The sequence below is a fragment of the Peromyscus eremicus genome, chromosome 15, assembly GCF_949786415.1.
Source record: "Peromyscus eremicus chromosome 15, PerEre_H2_v1, whole genome shotgun sequence".
Taxonomy (NCBI): domain Eukaryota; kingdom Metazoa; phylum Chordata; class Mammalia; order Rodentia; family Cricetidae; genus Peromyscus; species Peromyscus eremicus.
The window spans coordinates 76,027,236-76,041,606 of NC_081431.1; the positions used below are offsets into that span (position 1 = coordinate 76,027,236).

The window sequence follows — 14,371 nt, forward strand, 5'->3', positions numbered from 1 at the left end:
ACATTAGCTGACTATCCAGGCTGCCAGCTGTCTCTGTCTACTCTTGCAAGACTCCAGAAAGTTGCTTGCATCTTTCTCCCATTTCTCAGGTAATATATTCTTCTGAGGTCTTTGATATAGTTGAAAATTATATAGTTATAATTTTCCTTAGTTATGATAAAAGATAAGTTAGATATGAAACCTTGACTCACAAATATAAGATAGATAGGATATCTTCCTTAATTTTGCCAAATACAAATAGACTAGATATTATAAACAGACTAGATATTGTAACTGTAATTCTTGCTTAATAATTGTTTTGTTATATGTAATTTTACTATGTGAAAATTAAAACCTTCCTTTTTGAAAAAAAAGAAAAGAAAAGGGGAAGTGTTGTGGATATTGCTCTGCATAAATAAAATGCTGATTGGCCAGTACTCAGGCAGGAAGTATAGGTGAGACAAGCAAAGAAGAGAACTCTGGGAACAGGAAGGCTGAGTCAGAGAGATGCTGCCAGCCGGCACCATGACAAGCGAGGTCCCGGTAAGCCACGAGCCACATGGCAACTTATAGACTAAAAGAGATGGGTTAATTTAAGATATAAGAACAGATAGCAAGAAGCCTACCATGGCCATACAGCTTATAAATAATGTAAGTCTCTGTGTGTTTACTTGGTTGGGTCTGAGCTGCTGCGGACTGGCGGTGAGAGAGATATGTCCTGACTGAGGGCAGGCAGGGAGCAAGAAAACTCTAGCTACTAAACAAGTGCAACATAAACAAAAGTACTGCACCTTAAGATAATATTCTATAACACCACTAGGCTAGGGAAGAGAATTTTGGGGCTTGAATGAGAAATATTCCCCATGGGTTTAGGCATTTGAATATTTGGTACTAGCTACTGTTGCTATGGGGAGGTGGTAAAGCCTTCTTGGAGGAACAACGTAGGAGGGCTTTGGGTGTTTATAATTTTGTCCCACTTACAGTTTGAACTCTTTTGCGTTGTGTATGCATTTTAGGATGTGATCTCTCATTATCCTGCTCCTACCACCTAGTCTGCTATTTGTTTCTTTGCCTCCCCACCAGAGTGGACCCTTATTTTGCTGGAACCGTAAGCTGAAATAAACTTCTTCCATTTGTTGCCATTGTCACAGCATTTTAACACCTCAACAGAAAGGTAATCACTATAATATAGTACCATCACTTAGTCTCTGTGTTTTGATGAGTTGTGGATCTCTGTAATAACCTGTGTCTGCTGCAAAAAATAAGCTTCTTTATGCCTATACAAGGATAAGTATATAGAATATAGTTAGAAATAAATTGATTTAGTAAAATGGCAATAGAAAGTTTTCCAGCAGGGTCTATGACCTCTATACTCACAGGTAGTAGGCTACATTTGCAGTAACAGGAATGAATTTCCCCCTAGTGAACATCCTTAAGTCCAATTAGAGAGCTGTTAATTACCCCCAAAATGAACATGCCACTATTGCACCTCTGGGGATATCTTGCCAGGCTATTCTTTCTTGCAATTCATTGCCTTTATAACTCGACTAGGCTACTGAAAACCTTTCTTTCTTGACATTTGTGTTTTCTCTGCATTTGTGTCTTTTGCTCATCAGTTCACATGCCAGGAGAGCTGATCTGCTAGCTTCTGGGAATTTTCTTGATTCTCTCTTAAATCCTCTTGTAGGAATGCTGGGATTACAGATGCATGTATTGCTATCATGTCCAGCTTCAGATGAATTCCTAGAGTTCAAACTCAGATGACCATGCTTAGGAGCAAGAACTTTACTCATTGAGCCACTGCTGTGCAGCTGTGCATGTGTCTAGCTGGTACATGGTAACAGTCTTGATTTAACCTGTTAAAGCCAGTACTGAACTTGGCATTTTTGTTTTCACTTAACATTGATGCATTATCTCTATCTCTTAAATTTTTTAATTCTTATTTTATTATGAGTATTTTGCCTGCATGTATGTCTATAAAACCTATGAATGTCTGATAATTTTGGAGGCCAGAGGAAGGCACTGAATTCCCTGGCAAATGCAGTTATATAAAAAATGGTTTTAGAGCTCGCCATGGTGCTAGGAATTGAACATTGGTCCTTTGGAAGAGCAGCCAGTGCTCTTAATGGATAAGCCATATATATATACACACACAAATCTGGCATCTGTCTCTCCACCTATATTCTTTAAAATCAGATACGTTTTTCCTAGAACACAGAAACTTTCCAGGCAATTAACGCCTGTATAATTGATTGTTTTCTTATTTAATTCTGATATAAGCCAGGGATTCATGTGAAATGACTTAGGGTATCATAAATATGTTTTGGCATCTGGGTTTCTGATGATTATAGGTTTTGATTCTTGAGGTTGTCTTTGTTTAACTGTTATTTTGTTCTTTGGTTTCTGTTTCATTTCTAGTCTTCTGGCCTAAGTAGCCAGGGGTTTTGGTGACTATTGAGTCTTCAGGTCCAGTATGATGTCTCTTCTGTGGTTTTTGTGGCCTGCAAGTCCTCTTGGGTTTTGTCTCTGCAGTTCCCAGTACCTGTGGTAACTCTGGGGTTCTGGGTACCTGCTTGGTCTCTGGGATTCCTACCTATTGCAGCATGGCCTCCACTACGGCAGAAGTTGTCTGCGGAGGTGATGGGCTGGAATATGGAGCTTGGGACGGAGTGCGGTTGGGGGCTGTTGGGCAATCTTCAGGGGGTGTTAGGTCGCTGTGAGCAGTGTCTTACATTGGTTCCCTAGAACTGTCTTGGACTCAGGTAAAGCGGAAGTCTTCTGCTGAAATTGTGGGCCTGAATATTGATTCCAGGGGAGGTTGTGCAGTCTGGGATGTTCGGCGGGCTTTAAGGAGTATTAGTGGACTGTGGAAGATATCTTATGTAGTGTCTCTAGAACCAGCCAGATCTCCAGTAAAACCATCTGAGTTGTAGCGTGGGAGATAGAGCTCAGAGAAGGGGGTGATGTTGGGGGATGTTGGGCCTGCTTTCAGGAGTGTTAACAGGTACTGAGCAGTGTCTTACCTTGGGTCCCTAGCTCTGACCTGGCCACTGGTAAAGGAAAGTCTTCTGCTCAAGTTGTGAACTGGTATATGGAGACCCCAGGATGGGGTACAACTTGGAAACTCCTGGGAATCTATGAGGGTTACCCCTAGCTAAGTCTCCTAGCAATGGAGGTTAAGGACTCTGAACCAGCCATGTCCTGTAACCATACATGTCTTCCTGTGGAGGGATTGGGACACCAACCCAGACATATAACCTTTGACCTAGAGTTTGTTGTGGCTACAGGATGTGCTGGGGTAAAGGTGGAGCAGAAATTGTGGGAGTGACCAATCAATGACTGGCCCAGCTTGAGGCCCATACCATGGAGGGAGTCTGCCTCTGACACCATCTGGAGGGCCAGGACCCAGAGGTTGGATAGCTCAGAGACCCAGGAAAGAACCAAGTATGACTGGCGAAACAAGTTAATGAAATGATTTCTAATGATATTCTTCTGTACTCATAGATTGGGGCCTATCCCAATTGTCATCAGAGAGGTTTCACCTAGCAATGGATGGAAACAGATACATAGACCCACAGCCAAACATTAGTCAGACCTCAGGGAATCCTGTGAAAAAGAGGGAGGAAGAATTATGAGAGCCAGAGGGTCCAAAGGCACCACAAAAAAACCCACAGAATCAACTAAGTTGGGATCATAAGGGCACACAGAGACTCAACTGCCAACCAGAGATCTTGCATGGGACTGATCTAGGCATATATTACAGTTGTGTAGCTTGGACTTCTTATGGGCCTCCTCACAGTGGGAGCAGGGACTGTCTCTAACTTTGTTACCTGCTTTTGGGACCCTTTTCTCCTACTGGCTTGTCTCGTCCAGCCGTAATCTCGTCCAGCCGTAATAGGAGAGGAGGTGACTGTTCTTACTGCAACTTGATATGCCATTCTGGCAAGATACAAGTAGGAGGCCAGCCTGTTTCTGAAGAGAAAGCAGGAGGAGTTGGGGGGGAGAGGAAGGACTGGGAGGAGTGGAGGGAAGGAGGGGAAAATGTAATTGGATGGCTGAAAATAATTAATTAATAAAAAAGGATTTCATATAAAACATATTTCTATATTTTATAACTATTATTCTCTCTTTAAAATCTCGATAGTAGTTTATTGTTAATATTATTGTGATTATTTTTCTAAGTGACTCAGTATTTTGATTTTCCAGGCTAAGAAACAAACATTTTGAAAACAATGATCATTTTGTTGCTGCAAATTTTCCCACTACAATAGTCACAGATGAATAAATAACTTGTTTGAAGATTTATGCTTAATATGCATAATTCAATATTTTACATCTTTTAGTTTAACTTAAAGACACAGGATACTTAATGTTTTACAAACATTACTCATACCATTTATCAAGGTATTTAAAAAATACCAATATGTTATTAAATCATGGCATATTCAGTGAAACAATGAAAATTCCATAGTGAATCATATTAGAGGCATTAACTTGATAATGAAAGAATGACCCATCTTGAATTGTGAAGATGGCAGAGTGAGTGACAATTACAGAAGAGACATCCTTGCTTCTAAATGTATGGTGATGAATGTCCTTCATGTTTATAGACCATCCTTGCTGGAGGTGCTGGTCTTATAAGTTCTAAGTAGGAAACATGGTAAACTTTTCAGATTGTAAGAAAAAAATGCCAGCAGATGTGGGCTCACCATAACTACCAAAGAAATTGAAGAAGCATATTGAAGTGGCTGCTTTAAGTCTCTTAAGGGGTGTAATCAATAGCCTCCTAAGGAGTACTTTAAATTATTATTATTATTATTATTATTATTATTATTATTATTATTTTTTGGTTTTTCGAGACAGGGTTTCTCTGTGTAGCTTTGTGCCTCTCCTGGAACTCACTTGGTAGCCCAGGCTGGCCTTGAACTCACAGAGATCCGCCTGGCTCTGCCTCCCGAGTGCTGGGATTAAAGGCGTGCGCCACCACCGCCCGGCAAGTACTTTAAATTATGAACAGGTTCTGCATTATTAATGTAACATAGTTAGTTTATTGGATGTTGATAGCATGTCAAACATCTTGAGTCCCATCTACCCATGGAGCACAGAACAGTTGCCATGTTTTACTTATTTACAGATCTTTTGGTTTCACTAAGAAGGCAAATTCTGAAGATTTTGAATTACATTTTAGCATTCCATAATCATACATCTTCCTCACTCTACATCTCATGAATAAAACTTGACATTTTGAGAAGGACAATGTTCAAGTGTAGCATTGAGACAGCTGAAGATCTGAGGTACTAGAAAAAGCCAGACATAATTTAGTGTCCCGTGAATGGTGTATTAGTTACTTTTCTGTTGCTATAGTAGAATACCCTGACAAAAATCAAATTAAGGAATAATGAGTTTATTTCATATTAAAGTTCCAGAGGGGATATAGTCCATCATGGTTGGAAAGGCATGGCAAAAGCTTCAGACAGCAGCAGGAACTGAAAGAAGCATCCTTATAACATTCTATCTGCACAGAGGAATCACAGAGCGATAACAGAGTGAGACTGAGCTATTAAAACTCAAAAACTGCCCTCAATGATATCCTCTCCCCAGCAAGGCTCCACTTCCTAAAACTTACATAAACTTCCCCAACAGCAGCACCAGCTGGGGTCATGTGTTAAAGGCATGAGACTGTGAGAGACATTTCTCATTCAAACTATCACAAATAGAAAATAGGGATTACACGCTTTACACAGGATGGCTGGGTTTGGAATTCCTGTAGCTGAAGAGTTTCTCTCCAGGTTCCGCCAAGTCCCCGCAGTTCCGCAGCACACTTATGAAATAATCACTCAGATGCTTATATTACTTATAAACTGTATGGCTGTGTGGCTCAGACTTCTTGCTATCTAGTTCTTATATTTTAAATTAACCCATTTCTATAAATCTATACCTTGCCATGTGGCTTGTGGCTTATGGATACTTCACGTCCTGCTCCTCATGGCAGTAGCTGGCAGCATCTCTCTCTCTCTCAGCTTTCTAATCCCCAGGCTTCTTCTCTTTCTTTGTCCTGCCAATACTTCCTGCCTGACTACTGGCCAATCAGCACTTTCTTTATTAACCCATCAGAGCAACACTTTTACGGCATAGAGAACATCCCATAGCAAATTCCCTATGTCTTCTCACTAGATCCAACAAATGTGATCAATTAGCCTGTAGACCATGTGCATTACTTACTTATTTATTGTTGCTGTAATTGCCAAGAAGCAAATGAAGGGAAGAGAGTTTGTTTTGATTTACAATTGATGTGTGGGATACAGGTTGCTCCTGATGGGAAAGCCATGGTAGGATGTGACTCCATGGTAGGAACTGAGCTCCCTCATATCTTGAAGCAAAAATGAGAAAACAGATAGGAAATGAATATAGGCTCTATGATCTCAAGTTCCACTTCTAATAATTTACTTCCTCCTGTGAGGTTCCACCTACCAATAGTTCCGACTTTTCCATATAGCACTGCTAGCTATAGAGAAAGTGTTTAAATACATGAACTTAGGTGGGATATTCACATTCAAAACATAATACCCTCATTTACCTAATAAATTTAAATCATCATCTCAGATTGCTAAGCAATACCCATTATTCTCTAAACCATGAATAAAATCTGGTACATGACATTCTATATACCCGTATATGCATCTCTCTTCTTTTAAAACCTCTTATCCAAAGAATGGTCTTGTTTTATGTCTGTCTTTTCTGCAGTATTCCTTCTAGTGAAAATGCACAAAAGATACATTTTATTTTAACGGGTTGAAATAAAAATGTTTCAAGAGAAAACCATTTGTATTGTATTCAGCATAAGCTGGTTATGAGTAGAAAAGGGTTAATTCCCTTGTTGAATATCATAGCAATATCTGATCCAGAAACAGACTGATCAGTCATGGGTGATTTGCTTAATTTTGCAGAATTGTTCTTTTATAAATGAACTCTATACACAGCCCAGGGACCATTTGATGGGACCTGTAATGGAGGCATTTGTGGGGATCATTGCCTGAGGAAATCACTGCAGCAATTTACATATGTGTTTTAGTTTAATATCCATCTATTTATTTATTTATTATTTTTTGGTGTGTTCATGTGTAAGCCCTGAAGATGGAAGGTTATTATTGTCTTGGAATTGCATAGGAGACACAGCACAGTTTACATAGAAACAGCTGGAGTGTGATCTAATCTCCATGTTCCAATTTACTTATACATAAAACATGCATAAAAAATTAACCCTCCCTGAGCAAATTGCTCTGTGTACCTAGTGAGCCTCAGCTTTGCTGTAGCAAAAGCCACATGCCTGAAATGACCCAGAGATTCCATTAAATAATACATAGATTGTTGAGAGAATATAGCATTTATACATTTAATATTAATTTGACTACAGTATGGTTGCTATGTCTGAATCATAAATATGTTTCTGTTTCAATGACTCTTGACCTCCTTGAGTGAGACAGCAAGAACATTCTGAACCAGATTTAGGAACTGACATCAGATTAAATTAAAAACTCATGCATTTATGGATCAGATAGAGAAGCAGAGAAATATCCACAAGGGATGAATTTTGAAGAAGGAAATTACTGAGTTGTTCCTTGGTCATGCACATTGTGAACTAGTGGTCCTATATAGAACTTAAAATGTGACAATTGAAATGGAGTATTTTTGAAGTATAATAGTTTTTATTATTTTATGTTCAAATTTATGTAAAAATATTTCCTTCACTAATTATTTTTTAGTGATTAATTTTTGTTATTAACTTTGTTAAACACTTTTAGAAGGTTAAGTTCATGCTAAGAATATGAGGAAAAAGAAAACATATTCCTCAATTATTAAGAAACAAAATGTCATCTCACATTCATTATGATAGGCACTATCAGAAACAGTACATTAATAAATATTGGTGAGAATGGGGAAATTGGAATATTTAAGTGCTCTTGGTAATAAATGTAAAATAGTACAGTTGCCATGGGAAACTTACAAGTACAGTGACTTATCAAAAAGTGAATAAGAAAATTGTCATTTGATTAAGCAATTTTACTTCTGAGCAAGTTTTTGAACCATTGAAGCAGGATATGAAAGAGCTATTTGCACATCTATGTACCTTGAAACACCCTTCACAATATTGCTAAAGTGTCTGTAAGTAGATAAATTGATAAATACATATTCATAAACATTGTAAATACATGTATATATTCACATACCTAAATGTATGTACAGTCATACACATTGCAATGTTTTTAACCTTAAAAAAATAGATAATGCTCACTTGGCAGTACATATATTACAATGAGAATGGCACAGAGAAGATTAGCATGACCTCTGTGCAAGGATGACACACAAATTCTTGAAACATTCCATACTTTAACCAAAACCAATTAAAGACAGAACAAAAAAGAAAACTTCAGAACAATATTCCTGGTGAACATACATTCAAAAAGTCTAAGTAAGATACTTGTAAACACAATACAGACATACATCAATAAGATTATACACTAGGATCAAGTTGGTTTTATCCTTGAGATGCAGGGATGGTTCAACATACTCAAGTTGATAAATATAATAAACCATATAAATTGACACAGAGGAAAAAAATACTTGTCCCAAAAGATAGAAAAAAAGCCTCTGATAAAACTCAATGTGCCTTCATGATAAACAAGAGAACAGAGAATATAGGACTAGAGAGAATATATCTCAACATAATAAAGTCTATATATGAGAAATGCACAGACAATATCATTCTAAATCAAGAGAAACTTGAAACAATCCTACTGAAATCAGGAACAGCCAACATTTGCACACCAGCTCCATTTCATCTATTTTTTTAGTTCCTGCATCACTAAAATTTAAAGTCAAATCTACCACTTGTATTTCTTGAATATTTCTAGAAATGATCTTCACTCTCCCTTTCTTTCCCATCCCAGGTGCATGCGTACACATGTGTGCATGTACATACAGGCAAGAGGTCAATTTTGAGTATAAGTTCTGTGTAGCAATCCACTTTGTTCTTTTATCCAAGGTCTCTTACTGGTTTCAAACTTACCTAGTAGGCTAGACTGGCTGGTCAGAGAGCACCAGGGATCTCCTTGTCTCCTCCTCTCTACCACTGGGGTTATAATCATGCACCACCAAACCTGGCCCTTTACATGTGTTACTGGGGATTGAACTTGGGTCTTCATGGTCGCGTTACTAGCACTTTACCAAGTGAAGTCTCTTTCCAGCCCTTGCTTGTTTTTCTGTAACAAATTCACTGTCAGAAAAACTGAGAGTAAACTTGGAGAAAAATCTTTGGTTTAAGTAGTATCTGAAAAAAAAAAAACAAACTCTAATAAAGTGAAAATATTTATTCCTAAAATTAAAAAAATATATATAATTGCTGTGCTAGCTAATCTTATGTCAAATTAACACACAAAGTAGTTATCTGAAAAGAGAAAACTTTAATTGACAAAATATTTCTAAAAGTTCTGCCTGTGTTTTCTTAATCAGTGATCAATTGACGGGGGGGAATCTCAGTGCATGTAGGGTAGTGCTATCCCTGGGCTTCTGGTCCTGGGTTCTATTTAACGTGGGCTAAGCAAGCCATGGGAAACAAGACAGTAAGCAGAACGCTCCCATGACCTCTGCGTCATCTCCTGTTTCTAGGTTCCTGCAATATTTGAGTTCCTGTCGTGACTTCCTTTGATGATGAACTATGATATGGATGTGTAAGCCAACTTTAATCCTTTCCTCTCCAACTTGTTTTTGGTGATGGTGTTTTGTTACAGAAATAGAAACCCTAACTATGTTTGTACCAGCATAGTGGAGTATAGTTTTGTTAGACCTGACCATGTTTCATGGAGAAATGTAGAAATACTTTGGAACTCTAGGCAAAAAAAACCCACTGAGTGTTCAGAACTCAGTGGGATGTCCTGTAGGAGCTTTGAAGATAACACTATTGAGAACAGTGTAGAGGATGGAGGTCTTGACTGTGAAGTCAGAGGGAAGTTTAAAGACTCTATCAGGGCTGTTTCCTATTTTGATTTAAAATTCTACCATTCTGGTTAACTGGGGCTAAAGAATCAGCTGTGATTAATGAGATACTAGAAGTACTAAACCAAAACCTTTGCTTTGCTGGGATTATGGATGTTGGTCAACTAGAGATGAGAATTTGGTGGTGATTAAGAAGTGACTAGCATCTCTGAGGCAGAAAGTGTTTTCTTCTGGAAAGTGTTTCCTAAGAGTCAGCATACATCCGGTTGTGGTGTTGCAGGCCTGTAGGATTTACTGAAGGAGGCGGAGGCAGGAGTATCACGAGTTCGAGGCCAGCCTGGGCTACACATTTCTTGCTGTTGCTGCCGCCATTGGAGAGCAGCAGCCATGGCCCTGCGCTATCCCATGGCTGTGGGCCTCAACAAGGGCCACCAGGTGACAAAGAACGTCAGCAAGCTGCGGGCGCCTCAACAAGCTGCGGGCACCTCAACAAGCTGTGGGCGCCTCAACAAGCAGACCAAGTTCGTGTGGGACATGATCCTGGAGGTGTGCGGATTCGCGCCCTATGAGCCATGGAGCTGCTCAAGGTGTCCAAGGACAAGTGCGAGCTCAAGTTCATCAAGAAGAGGGTGGGCATGCACATCCGCGCCAAAAGAAAGCAGGAGGAGCTGAGCAACGTGCTGGCCACCATGAGGAAGACAGCGGCCAAGAAGGACTGATACCCCCAACCCAAATAAACGTTGCTACCGCGCACCCCCCCCCCCAAAAAAAAATACAGAAGCTGTGTTTCAGAGGAGACCAAGGATGTAAGTTACTCTGGCAGCTGAACTGGATAGTGTAAGAATCACCCAGGGGGCATTGGTTTTGAAGGAGTGAGAGGATCATGGAGAACGACTGAGGCTTGGCACTGTGAAAAGCCAGGAGAGGCCATTGGTGGAGGTGCAACCTCAATGGCAGTTGAAGGCCCAGCACTGAAGGGGTCATTCAAAGATATTGAGGCTTGGCACCATGAAGAGAGCCTATGACAGGCTTTTGGTGAAAGTGCAGCCGAAGACCCTAGTGTTTTTTACGGCTGACAGGACCATAAGATGACTGCCAAGAACGGCAGTAGCAATGGAGTGGGGCCAGCTGGAGGTTAGAAGACAAGCTGGGTTTGTTGCTGAGGGCAGAGCAAGAAAAGTGACTCAAGCTCTTTGGAGCAGCCCAGAAGATGGTGAGCAAATCCCAGATAACTGGGCATTAAATTATTTATACTGTTGGAGGTTGGTTTTGTTTGGTTCAGATTGTGACTGTAGCCTGGTTCTTCCTTCTTGAAGAAGGTACTTAATTTTGATTTTTAAAGGAGTCCACAGCTGCACAACTTTGAACTTTTAGAGGAGATTTTGGATTTTTAGAGACTGCATGTTTTAAAGACACTGAAATTTTAATGTGTTTAAGTTTGTAAAGGCTGTGGTGTTGTTTTCACTTCGGCACAGTGGCTGCACCCCAGTCTACTGCTATTGCAGCCTGCAATTGCAACTCTGCAGTTACCGGCCTGTTGCTCTAGCAGTGGACTGGTCACTCAGGCCATAGCCTGGTAAGAATTCTGTTCCAGGTACCAGCTCTGTTGCTGCTGCTAATGGTAGCTTGAACTAAATCTCTATTGTTCTGTTTATAAATAAGACTTGAAATTTAAAGGCCAGGGTGAAAGGGTGAAAACCTGCTAGCTCAGAGAGGTTGAATAGCAAAACACTAACCTTCTCATCCTTGCTGGCTTCTCTGAAAGACTTTGCTTTTTCTCTGCCAAACTAGAACAACCTGTGCCACTCTAAATCCCTCCCATGTACTTCTGGGTCTCTCCTGGATGCCCTCTCATGCTCCATGATTACATTCTGTCAACTAATTGCTAACTCAGCTTTCTAGCCCAAGGTTAATTTTATTAATCAATGCAAAGGCAAACGAGGTTTAAAGTGTGATTGAATGTCCCCCAACATTTCCCCCTTTTGTCTAAATAAAAAGAAAGGTTTTAACCCTAACACAGTGAAACTATATACAATAAGAAAAATGATCAAGTAAGAATTACACTCACAATGTCTAGTCCAATTGGAGTTGGCAAATTCAGAGAAACCACTCTATTATCTATCCTATCTTGGTGAATCCAAAGTTTTGTACCTAATTCATTTCTATCTTAACTAGTATTACCAACCCCAAACTTATCTTTTTAGACATCAAAACATTTTCTTAGATAAACAATTAAAGCTTTTACATCTTTTAATCTTATACAACTTATACCTCTTTTGTAAGTTTCTTTTCTGAATTTAGTAACAAGAAAAATTGGAACTAAACCAATCTTGTCTTCAACTACTTCAGAGATCCTGAGAAGGATCCAATACTAACTGAGAACACAGGAAGAACAGAACAAACAACTTCCCAAACTACAAAAATTAGAGAAGAGGCTGGCTACCTGGACAGTCATCCACATTTTCTCTGAAACTTTGGGGCATCCATCTTCAGCCTACAGGCCTAGAATATCTGCCAGACTTTTCTGTGAAGGAGGAAATTTGAAGGCCTCTCCTATCTTGTCTTGGCAAAGTTTGGCAGTCGCCTTCTTTTGTACCCTGCTTGTCCAATTTGGACAGCATACTGACAGCTGTGGAGTCAATGGCAGCTTCCTGCCCAGTGGCTAACTTTTCTACAGTTAAAGCAAACTCCATATAGAGGTACTTCGATGCCCATCATCCTTGTTTGAAGTAAATTATTGCTGCCAGGAGCAGAAGTGTCTCAATGTCATGAAAAGCCTTAGGTTATTAAAACATGAAATGCCATATTCTGTAAGTCTCTAAAGTGTTTGAAGACCATCAATATATCTAAAATATATCTTTATTTAACCTTGAAAGTATACCTAACATAAGGTTGATTATTGTAGATGACTACTAACTTGTATTCCTTAATTATACATTACATTTTTAAATGAGTTGCATAGGTATAACACCTTAAACAAGAGTAGAAACATATATAGAGTATGTTCTAACAAAAAGAAACTTAAATTTATATCAATATACAAAAATACATACCAATGTAAATTATTTCAGTTAATAATCGCTTTTTAGTTTAAAGTAGATTAAATAATCTACCCCTCTATCCTATTCTTTCCATACCCTCCTCTTTTTTTTTTTAGAAAGAGATCTTTCAATTCAACCTTTTTGCTTAATTTCCTCCCTTAACATGACCAGTAACAATTGATGATAAACATTCACAACCCATCAAATGACCAGAAACCACCAACTCTATCTCTTGAGAATATGGGCATCATATTCTTAAAATTACTTCCTGTTGACTGGAGGCAACAGCATCTATAGGGGGCCCTGAGAAAATTGAGATAATAATCAAATCCTGGACGGCTAGCTGTATTATTTTTTGTTTAGTCTCTGTGTGATGGGAAAGTGTAGGGTTATTTGAAGTCTTGGCTAGATAGTTTATGAGGCTGGACCATCTCAGCTAACCACTTTGAAATTGTCCTGAGTAGTTTGAAGTTTAAAGATGATTTTTGGGTAGTGTTTGTTAGCTTAATGGCATTACCACAATCCAAGTGGAATCATCTTTATGGGGTCCCATCATCTTTTTGGAGACTTCAAAGTCACTGTTAGGAATGGCCACAGTTCACTGCAGAAAACTTAAACATTTAAATGTCTTATGCAGCAGATCACAGAGAGGTTAAAGAACCACACTTTATTAAGAATACCCAGGGTACACAAACTTGGTTTCTAGTTCTCTGCATTAGACTCAAGGCCAAAATCATGTACAGGAAGATAGGTGAAGCCTATTTCTAGAATTAGTTAGTACTCTGTATGACCACTAATACCATGATAGAAAGCATATATATATATATATATATATATATATATATATATATATATATCTTATAAACTTAGAGATAATATTGATACCTTAAGAGCAGTTTTAAAGAGTCAAAATAAATCCTATATTATGAGATTAGTGATATAGTCCTTAATTTTGGTTTTCTTCTGTTGCATATCAGATGGCTCTTCTGGCACAAGACAGAGATTTTGGATTTTCTTTTAACAATCATGCTTGTGTTTAGAGAAAGAAAGACACATGTTCCAACTCCAAAGCCAGCTTTAATTTTTAATTGAATTGGGACCACGAAAAGACCTTTTGCCTTTTGTACTTGTAGAGAGCAGCAGAAACAAATATTTGTGAAGATTTATGAAATTTTAACCTTTTAGAAATATGCTACAGCATTAGGCCAATTTTAATCCTTTTCTTGGAACATTTTGCTCTTGATGATTCATCCTTTTTCTTCAGATGTCTCAATTGTCTAGTGGTCTTCAGATTCCTTAGGTAGATGCTTTTTTTCTCCTAGAAAGACAAAAACAAAACCCTTCCCGAATCCTTACTT

General features: G+C 38.8%; 1 non-coding gene and 1 pseudogene across 1 annotated transcript; both read left to right on the plus strand.

Moving 5' to 3' along the window:
* Positions 1–8,264: 8,264 nt before the first annotated feature.
* LOC131925918 (U6 spliceosomal RNA) lies at positions 8,265–8,370 on the plus strand. The gene has a single exon (XR_009383412.1). It is a non-coding gene; the product is annotated as a U6 spliceosomal RNA (small nuclear RNA).
* Positions 8,371–10,359: 1,989 nt separating this feature from the next.
* LOC131925777 (large ribosomal subunit protein eL36-like) lies at positions 10,360–10,691 on the plus strand (annotated as a pseudogene).
* The last annotated feature ends 3,680 nt before the right edge of the window (positions 10,692–14,371 follow it).